This window comes from Rattus norvegicus, chromosome 6, assembly GCF_036323735.1.
Source record: "Rattus norvegicus strain BN/NHsdMcwi chromosome 6, GRCr8, whole genome shotgun sequence".
Taxonomy (NCBI): Eukaryota; Metazoa; Chordata; class Mammalia; order Rodentia; family Muridae; genus Rattus; species Rattus norvegicus.
Window position 1 is genome coordinate 49,903,305 of NC_086024.1, and position 11,496 is coordinate 49,914,800.

Here is an 11,496-nt window from a genome sequence, read left to right on the forward strand (position 1 = left end):
CTTATGTCCTGGTTAGGTTTTCTCCTCTTGGTAGAAGATAGTCAGTCATTCAGGAAGAAGGAACATCAGTTGAAGAATTGCCTCCAGCATATTAACCTGTAGCAAGTCAGTGGGGCTTTTCTTGATTAATGATTAATGTGGAAGGACCAATCCAACTGTGGCTGATGTCACCACTGGGCAGGTAGTCCTGAATCATATAAGAAAGCAGGCTGAGTAAAGAAAACTATGGAGAGTGAGCCAGGAACTAGTCTCCATGGCCTCTGCCTCAGTTTCTGCTTCCAAATTCTTAACCATCAGCGCTCCTGTCTGACTTTCCTTCTAGATAGTCTGTCACCTGTAATAAATAAACTCTTTTCTACCCAAGTCACTTTTGGTCACCATAGCAATAGTAAACTAGGTATATCTATCTCACAGGTATAGCCAAGGACTTAAAGCTTCTGGACAGCTTGGAGATGACCATGCAGTTAATGATTGGAGTGGAGCTGGAGTCATGGTCTCCTGACATTCAAACCCACAATTGGCCTCCAGTACAGCTGGAGCCAAAGATGGATTCTTAATATAGCACTAGCATAAGCATATTGCTGATGGAATTTAAAGCTATTTTCCTTCAAATAATATAAAGTAGAAAGATAAGCATTCCAACTCAGCAGGTCTGTACTATCCTTCACAATGGGAACCATGTGTTTGTGGAGATGTTCATGTAGGAATAGCCAACCTATGATTTATGTACGGTCTTACAGTCTTGGCTAATGTCCTGTGCTGTATGGGGAGGTCAACACCATAGCTGGGGCAGTGGATCATTTAGTGTTGGTAACCAGCCCCTACAGTACATTACACATGCACACATAGACACACAGACACAGATACACACACACATACACACACACACACACACACACACACACACACACACATACACGCACTCACTCTTTCATACATGAATGAGGGTGTGCATGCCACAGAGGATGAGCAGTGTTTATAGTACACCCTGCAGTTCCAGTTCTTGCTTTTAACCTTGAGGCAGACTCTGCTGTGCGTAATGGGCTAGCTGACCCATGAACTTTATCTGGGATTTTTCCTGCTTCCATCTCTTATCTGCCATGTGAGTATTGGAGTTACAGGTATGTGATACCACACCTGTCTGTTTTACATGGGTGCTGGAGACTGGACCGAGATTAACCACTGACCTAGCCCTTTATTTGCTGGTTTGCTGCTTCTGACGGGCGATTACAGAACTTTGGGTTGTGTTCTGCACTAAGTTGACAAGCTACTTAACAGTCTGGGCTGAAGTGTATCTAGGCCCTGGTCTCTGGGTAAGAAGTCTATTTTCCCATAGTTGACTGTAAACAGGGGTACTGTTCCACTGGAGTACCTGTTTTTGCAGAATGTGACAGTGAGTCAGCCATCACACGTACACTGCACGCTGGAGCTAATTTCTTAGAGACAACCATTCACTGTATATTCTATCAGGCTAATGCTCCTATGGGTAGATAGTCTTTAGCCTGCTCTACTATTGAGTGGGTGTGTGGGGGAAGAGAAGAGACCTGTACAGGAGTTATAAACAAGAAATATCGGATATTTATTTTCACAGTTCTCTGAGGCTGGACCAAGTTCAGAAAGCTGACAGATTTAGTGTCTGCTGTGGCCTTGCTTTGAGGCTTATAGACTTCTCCCTTCTCACTCTACCATTGTATGGGGGAGAAAGGCCAAAAGACTTTGGCCCTTTTCTTCTTGTTCTAAATACACCAATCTTACGACAAAGGCTGTGCCCCCGTAAGCTGACTTAAATCTTATTCCTCCCTAAAGGCCTTATTCAAATATTGCCATGTTGAATGTAAGGAAGGAGTTCAGCATATGAACTTTGAAGGGAACCACCACAGCTTCCGCTCATCTGAGCCCTGGGCATATCCAGATAACACAAAACAAATCACTCATATTCTGAGAGTAAAGCTGTACAATTCATGTGTTCTGCTCTCTCTTTTGGTAACTTTAATCCATGCTGAGGCATAGGATAACTCTATGAGAAAACTGGCTGAAGTCAAGAGCAGAGTGAGAGCCACAAATATAGCTATTTTAGACAGTAAGTTCCCTGATAATCTAGGTTGGACATTTTTGCGTCTCTTTGGACCTTCTAGAAGAGACAACGGTCTCAGAGCTGAGGCTCTCACTCCTCTCTCTCTTCAAGCTAGACAAGCTAGAGCAGTGGCCCCTCTAGTTTTCTGACCCAGCAAATAAGAATAAGATTATATAAAATTCTATGTAGAATTGCTTCCTCATTTAATTGTAATCTGTGACATTGGCATTAGGTAATGTTTATGAACCTTTAGCTCCTTAGATAGATCTAATATTACTTTTGTTCACCCCCCCCCCCACACTTTGAGACATTGTCTCTTGTAGACCAGGTTAACCTCAGACTTCTTGTATAGCTGAGGATGACCTTGGACTTCTACAGTTACCTGAGGCATCAACCACCACCAAGGTTATGCAGTAGTGAGGACGGAACTCAGGATTTTGTTCAATCTAGCCAAGCACTTCATCAAGAGAGTTGCATCTTCAGCTTAAATTTCCTGCTTTTGACTTCTACTCTTACCCTATCTTAATGGGTAAGCAGGAGGATAGAAAGAAGTTTGTGAGGAGCATGTGTCCTCTTCAGATTGATACTAGATGCTAGGAGGCATAAAACCATCTAAAATTAGGGGCTTTCCTTCTGAATTACAAGTCTGGGATCTTGAGAAAAAGTTAACAGGTTTTTGTTTATTTGTTTGTTTGTTTGTTTTGTTTTTAATGGTAGATATTATGCATCACAGTTGACAAGTTGTGACTTACATCTTCCACTAGGAAGATAACTCAAGTGAAGATTGTTAAAAAAAAAAGAAAAAGAAAAAAAACTATTGGAAAGCACAGAGGGCTCCAACAATTTCATAGAAGTTTCTTTGGTCTCCCCTAATTAGTCATTGGTGTGTAAGCTTAGCATTCTCACCTGAGAACCTATAGAATGCTCTCTTTCTTTGGACATTCATAATTATTGGGTCTCAGTGTCTGGGTTCAAGATGGAGAGTGATTCAAAGCAGAGATAACTTCTAGCTTGAAGCCACGACTGACTGAATAGCTACAAGTGAACAGCTTGGAGGGACAAGCAGAAAGAACCAAGGCTTTAATCTCTCCACATGAAATCCTCATTAGTAACCTCAAGAATAGCACATGGATGTTCTTGTGTTCCCTCTAATGACAATACTGTAACCTTCAGCACCAGTGAGGTCAGTTCTTGCCTTCACATGCCCAGATACAACCTCTTCTCTAGACATCAGCAGGACCTGGGTCTGCTTCCTGCTTGTTGCCAGGGGCCTAACGAAACCTGTGTCACAACAGTAAAGCGCCCTCTCCCCTACTCAAGCAGCTCCAAGGGTTAATGTAAGACCTCCTAGCCAACAGAAGGTGTGAATCCATAACAAGGACTGGTGTGCAATGATTTTAACAGCCTGTCAGGCCTTGAATCTGGAGATAATGAGTCTAGTGGTGGGGCATTTCACTGGATGGCTGGATGACAGAGAAGCAGGAAAGAGCTGGGCTCAAGCCAGAAGCAGGACTTGGAAGAGGATTTCTGGTTTCAGAAAAATGGATTGCCAAGAAGAATGGGTGTGCTGAATGCTTTGCCTTCCTGTGAAATCAGTCAGCTGAAGCCATCAGAGAGCAACTGCAGAGAAGTCCTAGAAGACCTCACCTGAGCAGTCCGGTAGGTAGTCACAGGCCACAAGTGACTTTCTAGGCATGACCCATGTGGCTAGTCCAAATGGAAGGGTAAGTGTACACCCACAGGGTAGATTCTAGATTTTGAAGGTGTATCACACCTTTGGAAAGAACATACACCGTTGATATTTTCACATATAATTTTCTATGGAAATGATGATATTTTAGATGTAATCAATCCATGAAGTAAAACATTATTTAAATGAACCTTACCTCTTTTTTGCTTTCTTTAGCAAGTAATAGGAAACTTAACCAAATACATATCTTCTATCCTTTGACCCATCCTGAATGACATGGTTCAGGCTGCATCTCAACAAAGATCAGACTTAGGTACCCAGAGAGCCATATGAATTTTAGGTATTGCACTTATGTAGAATTCTCTTTGTCTCTTTGCTTGGAGGATTTTAAACATGTTTAATTATTGAATGTGTGTGTGTGTGTGTGTGTGTGAGAGAGAGAGAGAGAGAGAGAGAGAGAGAGAGAGAGAGAGAGAGAGAGAAGGGAGTTTTATGTAACTGTGTGTATGTATGTGGAGGCTGGAGATACACATAGGGTGTCTTTCCTTATTGCTTTTGACCTCAGTTGTTTGAGATAGGGTCTATCACTAAGCTGAGAGCTTCCTGTTTGAGTTAGATTGGATGGCTAGGGAGCCCTCAGGATCCTCTTGTCTTTGCTTCCCAAGAGTTAGAATTATAAATGGGCACATCTACTCCTAGCTTTTTACATGAATGTTGAGGATTTTAACTTAGGTACCTGCTTCTGGGCAGGTACTTTACTGACTGAACTGTCTCTCTCGCCTACTTAGGGGTGGTTATATGGTAGTCAATGATTTAATTATTTCACAGATGTCTGCACATCAGTATACCAGGTTTTATATTTAAATTCACACTGTAACACATGTTCCTTTTTTGTTTCTTATTTACCCTGATGGCTGGATGTGTATCTCTGTGGAAGATACCTGCCTATCATGAGCAAAACCCTGGGGTCAGTCCCTGTCATCAACATAAACAACAAATGAAAAAAAATTACCACAGTTTAGTTCTACAGTGGTAACTCAGAGACCTACCTACAGGTGCACAATCTCACACATATTATATACATAGGCACACAACTAAAAAGAAAATAGATCTGATTTTTTTCAAAAGAAATGTCCTGAGCTGGAGAAAAACTGAGCAGAAATAAGGAAGGACTAGAAGGAGAGGTCTGGAACAGAGTTCAGACTGGAGCAGGCTTCCTGAAAACCAAAAATCTGTGGCCCCCAAATGCAATCATACTGAAAATGAGAAGTGCCTGGGAGTGAGCCCCAACACTTTCAGGCTGCAGGGGAGGGTGATACCAAGAAAGAACTAGAATATACACACTGGACAGCAGTGAAGTGCCATCCAGGAGTTGTGCAGCTGTTCTAAAAGGCCTGCTGCTAAAAGCTCCTCTTGTTTCCAGACCCAGATGTTGGATTGGGAACCCAGAACCCAGATGTTGGGTTGTAGGTGAAAACCTCTCTCTCTTTGGCCTATTCTTTCCTGGAACATTACTGCATATGGCTTCTCAAGCCTTTAGAGACCCACATCATGCCTCTTGCACTGGCTCAGTTTGTTCAGAAAACAAAACAACAAAAGAAGCAGTTCTTCCTTAGACAGAAGATGCATTTGGTCTTGTGAGTCTAGGGGTTAAGATGGACCTGCTCTTTTGAGTCCAGAGGTCACGATTCACTTGCCCTCATGAGTCCAGGGGTCAATATGAACCTGCCCTGGTAAGTCCAGCAGTCAAGATTCACCTGCTCTTGTGAGTCCAAAGGTCAAGATTCATTTGTCCTCCTGAGTGAAGGTGTCAAGATTTACCTGCCCTCATAAGTCCAGGAGTCAAGATGCACCTGCCCCAGAGATTCCAGAGGTCAAAATCCACCTGCCCCTGTGAGTTCACAGGTCAAGATGCACCTGCTTCTGTGAGTCTAGAGGTCAAGATGCTCCTGCCCCATGAGTCCATCGGTTAATATTTACCTGCCTTTGTGAGCCTAGAGGTCAAGTTACAACCATATTTTAAAGCAGTAATTCTTTTCTTGCTGGAGAAGGAAAGCAGAACAACAGAACTCATGAATCACCTAACACTTGGGGCTCTCAGGGTGCAGAAGAGCTTGGCTCAAGGGAAGTAAAGAGGAATAAGGAAGGTGGTCACTCAGCTGTGAGAATGATGAATTTCATGAATACTATAACAGATCATGCCATTCATGAAACAGGATAGTCACATGGTTACTGCTCTGATCCAGGAAAGTTTTCACAGGTCAGGGATGGCTCATTCTTCAAGGTGCTCAATGTGATAGTTGGAGGACCCAGTTAAATTTCAGCATTGACACACACACACACAAAATGCTGGGAGCTGAGCAAGTATCTAAAACACCAGTACTAGGAAGGCAGGGGACAGATCTCTGAAGCTTGCTGGCCATCCTGTCTAGCATAGGAGGTGAGCTATATCCTCAGTAACTGAGTCTGTGTCAAGAAATAAGGTAGAAAAAGATCAAGAAAGACAGTCATGTGGGTCTCCAAATTCTCTCTCTGTCTCTCTGTCTCTGTCTCTGTCTCTGTCTCTCTCTCCCTCCTCTTTCTCTATATATGCAGACATGGAAGCATACATCCATACATGCATATAGATGATTCAAACATATATATGAACATGTACATACACATATGAACACACATGAACACATTAACACAAATGAAATACACATACATGAACACTAAGATATGACACATGAGTATGCACATAAATACACATTGGCATACATAAGAACACACAAACACACACGTACATATACCATGTACACACACATTAATATGTGCCTACACATGTGTACACATATAAAGCCATGCACAAACACATGTGTATTCATGCACACACATTCATGAACACACATTTACACAGGTGGACACATGAACATGCATATGTACACATGAATACACATGGACACACATAAACATAAAAGATTTTCACTAAAAGACTGGCCAAAAGGAGCCTGTTTGCAGCTTCAGAAAGATAGTGCTTCACTCCATGTCCCTTATTCACGTCTCACTCCTGTGGGTAAAATGCAAAATAGTATTGATTTTAACAGAATATTTCTTACCCAGAAATTTTTCTTATATCAGGTTTCTCTCCATTCCTAAAATGTAATTGCTAGAAAAGTCTTTTTAAGATAAAATAGTACTGAATCGTTTTTAGTGGGGTGTAGGTTTGGGATGAAGAAGTCTCCATATTGTCAGTTTGGCGAGCCTACTGCCCTATATTTCCTGTCCTCAGAGGAGCCAACAGGGTTATTTCCAATCCTCCTATACCCTCCTCTACTATAACTAAGGATGCAACCATATCAAACAAGATTTGCAAATATACAGAAGATCCTATGAGGAAGTTGTCAAGAGAATTATTTCATAAGTATTAAATTAGAAATGTGTAAAGACTGATACAGTCAGAACAGCCATCTCAGTGTCAAATACAAAGGAATGAAGATATGAAGGTGTGTAGAGAGGGCCTGAATTTGGCCTCACTGGGTACCTCTTGCACAGGCACTGGATGAGTTTAACAAGGTGGATAAATGAAGAACTTGACTCTTTTTTTTTCTTTTTTTCGGAGCTGGGGCCCAGGGCCTTGTGCATGCTAGGCAAGCGCTCTACCACTGAGCTAAATCCCCAACCCGAACTTGACTCTTTACTACATCCTCTGTGCTATCTGTGAGAAACTGCAGAGTTCCCTCTATGTACAGTTTGGCCATTGCCCATGTCCCTGTCATATTCTGCATTTGCTAACGACCAGGAGAGCAGCATTCCAGATAGCCAAGCTTTAAGGCTTTTGATAGGATGTCACCAGCAGGAGACCTTGAAATGAAATCGTTCACTCACCTAGAGAACAGCAGTGAAACAAAGATGTACTTGGGTCCCCCTCTTTTTGCTGCCTGAAAATCCTTGTTTTTTCCCCTCTGTATGTGTCAGGGTCTATTCTCCCTTCTTTGCCTATCATCAACAAACCTTCATTTCCTTTAGCCAAGATTCCTTCTAAGCAGTTCCACTCTCTCTTCTGCACTCACTAAGTCCAGAAATACTTGACAAATGGAAACCAGAAGTCTAGATGCACAATACTTTAATCCTAGTCCCTATCTATCTATCTATCTATCTATCTATCTATCTATCTATCTATCTATCTACCTACCCATCCATTCATCCATCCATCCATCCATCCATCCATCCATCCATCCATCCATCCATCCATCCATCCATCCATCTATCTATCTATCTATCTATCTATCTATCTATCTATCTATCTATCTATCTATCTATCTATCTATCTATCTATGTTTATCATCTGTCTGTCATCTATCTTTCTACCTATCATCTATCCATGAGGGTTGACGGATATCTATCATCTATTATATAATCTACCTATCATCTATCTCTCCCTCTGTGTGTGTCTGCATGCAAGCATGCTTGTGCAGGTCAAAGGACAACTGTAAGTGTCCTTCCTCAAGTGTCATCTACCTCAAACTTTTGAGACATGTTAGGATTACAAGCACGTACCTTCATACCTACCCTTATAATGTAGGCTCTGGGGGATACTTAGGTACGCAGGCTTGATAGGCTAACCTTTACCCACTCATACATCTCCCCAGTCCCATTCTTAAACTCAAATTTACTAACCTCAAAGAATCTTTTCTTCAGGCAGCATCTGTGGGGTCAGCCTCTTCTGAGCTTTCACCATGTCTGCTGTCTCTTTCGGCCTATCGTTCTGTCTGTAATTCTTTTCTGGGCTCCCTTCCCCAGTCTTTTCTCTCCCCTTACTCCTATCCTGCCTTCTGCCCCGTGTCTACACCTTCTCTGCACGGAGTTCACGTGGTTCTGGCATCTATGATATGCTACTTACAGTGCTGATTTATTTTCCCAAGCCGAGTTCCCATCTACTCCAGGAAATTAGCTTCTCTGTGGGAGCAGGAACCCTGGCTCCAGTTTGTTTGAATATCAAAAAGCATTTTGCTGGAATTGAGGTGTTCAGCTGAGCTATAAGAAAAATAAAGATTAGTATAAAAACAAACACACACCGCAGCAAAACCTCCCATGCTCTCACAGCAATTAAATTTCCAGGGACTTTTAGTACAACCCGCTTATCTACGACCTGCACAAAATAACTATTTTGAGACTCTAAGACACCTTCTCGCTGCCTTAGTTCTACCCTAAAGAATGGATTTAAGATGCAGAGGTTAATATGAACAAAATAGAGAATTATTTCACTAACATAAATTTATGAACAAAAGAAAGATGTTTAACTGTTCCTTAAAGGTTATGCTCAAAATTTATTTTGAGCAAATTATATTTTTTTTGTTTGTTGTTTTTGCTACAGTTATTCTGGCTGCAGAAGTGCTGAAGTGTTTGAGCTCTGTCAGAGTTCTAACTGCATGAGGTGTTTGGAGATTGGAACAAGTCCAGTTCCCTGAAGTCACCCCGCCTCCCCAGCTCTCCTACATCTTCACTCCTAAGTTCTCTTAGTTTGGGGTAGCGATTACTTAGGTTTGACACTGGAAGAAGGGACAGGGTTGAGACCAGTGTGGATGCTAGAAAAAGAGCTTCATTTATTCTCAGTTCCTTTTAACATCTGAACTCCTTAGTTCAGCCACTGAGTTTTCAGTTGCTGTTGCCCATTGCCTGTTCTATGGTCACTGGTTTTGCTTCCTACATGATTCAGGCTCTGTGCTGCCCCTAGGCAATCCCCACCAGAGGCCAGGAGCCCATCTTGCTTTCCAAGTGTATGGTGAGTGAATTCTGACTGTGAAAATCAGTGCTCCAGGAGCGTTTGGTGTTGATGATGCCTCTGCCCTTTCATTGGTCCCTAGGGAGGTTGACACCCAGGCAGGCGCCTTCTGCAGATGTGTCTTCCATCTCTCACAGGAATAGGCTGTTCTGTGTCGTCTCCTGACACACTCTCAGGATTTCCCAACTTGGCAGCTACCATGATGTAAGCACTGCCTAGATTTCTCTAAGAAGGGACTTTTAGGTTAAGGGTGGGTGGGGCTCCTGCCCACCCCTGTGCCATGCCTTCTGGAATTCTTTCCTTCTGAGGTAGCTGCAACCTCAGCACCCTTGCTGGCATCATGCCCTTAGATTGTTCTGGCAGAAGGCCTGCTCTATGCTCTCCTCCCAGGAGCCACAGCATGGTAGCTCTCTCCTGGGATCTTGGGCCTGCCACTCCCTCTCCAAACCTTCAAAACAGCCCTTGCTTGCTTTACTCTTGTTGAACCCCCCACCCCCTCTCACTTTTCAGTTCCTTTTTCTGCTCAGTCATTACTCTATTTAGACAGATTTTGGTGACAAATGTTCTATTTTATGGCAAGTGTTAAAAGTGGATTTTTAATTGGGTCAAGGCCATTTCCTGTCCACATTTTATTACATAGGGACTGTTGTGGATAAGGCCTGATGCTTTTGTAAGGGCTGTGTCTAAAGGCAGCTGACCAGCATGGAAATCAAGTGATAATTCCTATGTTTATTTTACACAGTCCAGTTATCTTAAAACATACATTTGCTAGTAAGCGCTTTTCATTTGAAAAAATATCCCCTAGTTTGAGGGCAGGAATGATCCTCCTGAATTCCATGACCCAGCAGCTCTGGGGAGAGAGCTGTGTATGACTTCAACCCCAGATACGTGTCAGCTACTCCTTCCTCAGTTTCAGCTGCACCACATGGCTTTTGTGAACATCTACGGTAAGGATGGCTGTGCCTTGTTAGGCCATCTTCATTGGAGAACCCTCAAGGTGTCACTGGAATGTGTACTGTGTACATCCAGAATTCAAATTTATCACTGAGGTATTGGCTCTGGGAATGGCAGAGAAGAAAAAGAAGTGTGTATATCCATCAGGGCAAGAAGCTGAACTCATTAGGATAGGCCTTGTTCAGGTTCTCATCATGAGCAGGTACATAACTCAACTTGACAGAGTGGGATGAAATAAGGTAGGACATCCTAGACATCCATCGGTGTCACACACTGGCATTGTGACACAGCATTAAGGTCACTCTGGGATTGTGCTATGATAGCAGAAGAATAGAGTGCTGATCATTTATCTAGAATAGAATTTCCCTTTCTTTCAGCTATGGCTTTAGAAGGGTGATGATGAAGGCATTGGTACCTGCTGCCTGCCTGCTTCATCCTCACATGTGGAAGACTGAAGGATGAATGTGAATATTTGTTATCTATTCACATGGAAAAGAGAGGAAGCCCCTGTCCACAGGCCCTTGTGAAAACATTATCAGTAGGTTTTATGGGAATAGAGCCCTTAGAATTTCAAAACGTTTCCAAAGACCCTGTCTTCCATTACTGTGACCCGGGCTTAATTTCAACCTATTACATGTAGGGAATGCCTTCAGCAATATCCTTCCATCTCAGACTTCACAATTTTAGGAAGGTCTTTGGGAGTTTCCTCCTTGTTAAAATGGAGCCAGGAGAGGGCTGTGGGGGTGGGGGTCATAGAGAACAGCCTGTGCATGCCTATGGCAAAGTAAGCAATCCCTTTTGTTAGAAAACATCTGGGATCTCGGGGTCACTTGTAAACTTTGTATTGGATGTAATAGGTGCCAAGGTGGTGTCTGCATCAAGGCAGTATGAAGCGTCCAGAGTGGAATAGCTCATTTTGTCTACTTCTCTCACTCCTCAGCATCTCTGAAAGCTGCCATGTAGGGCAGGCTGATTTTCCTTGCTCTTGAACCTTATCTAATCTGAGACTGGGGC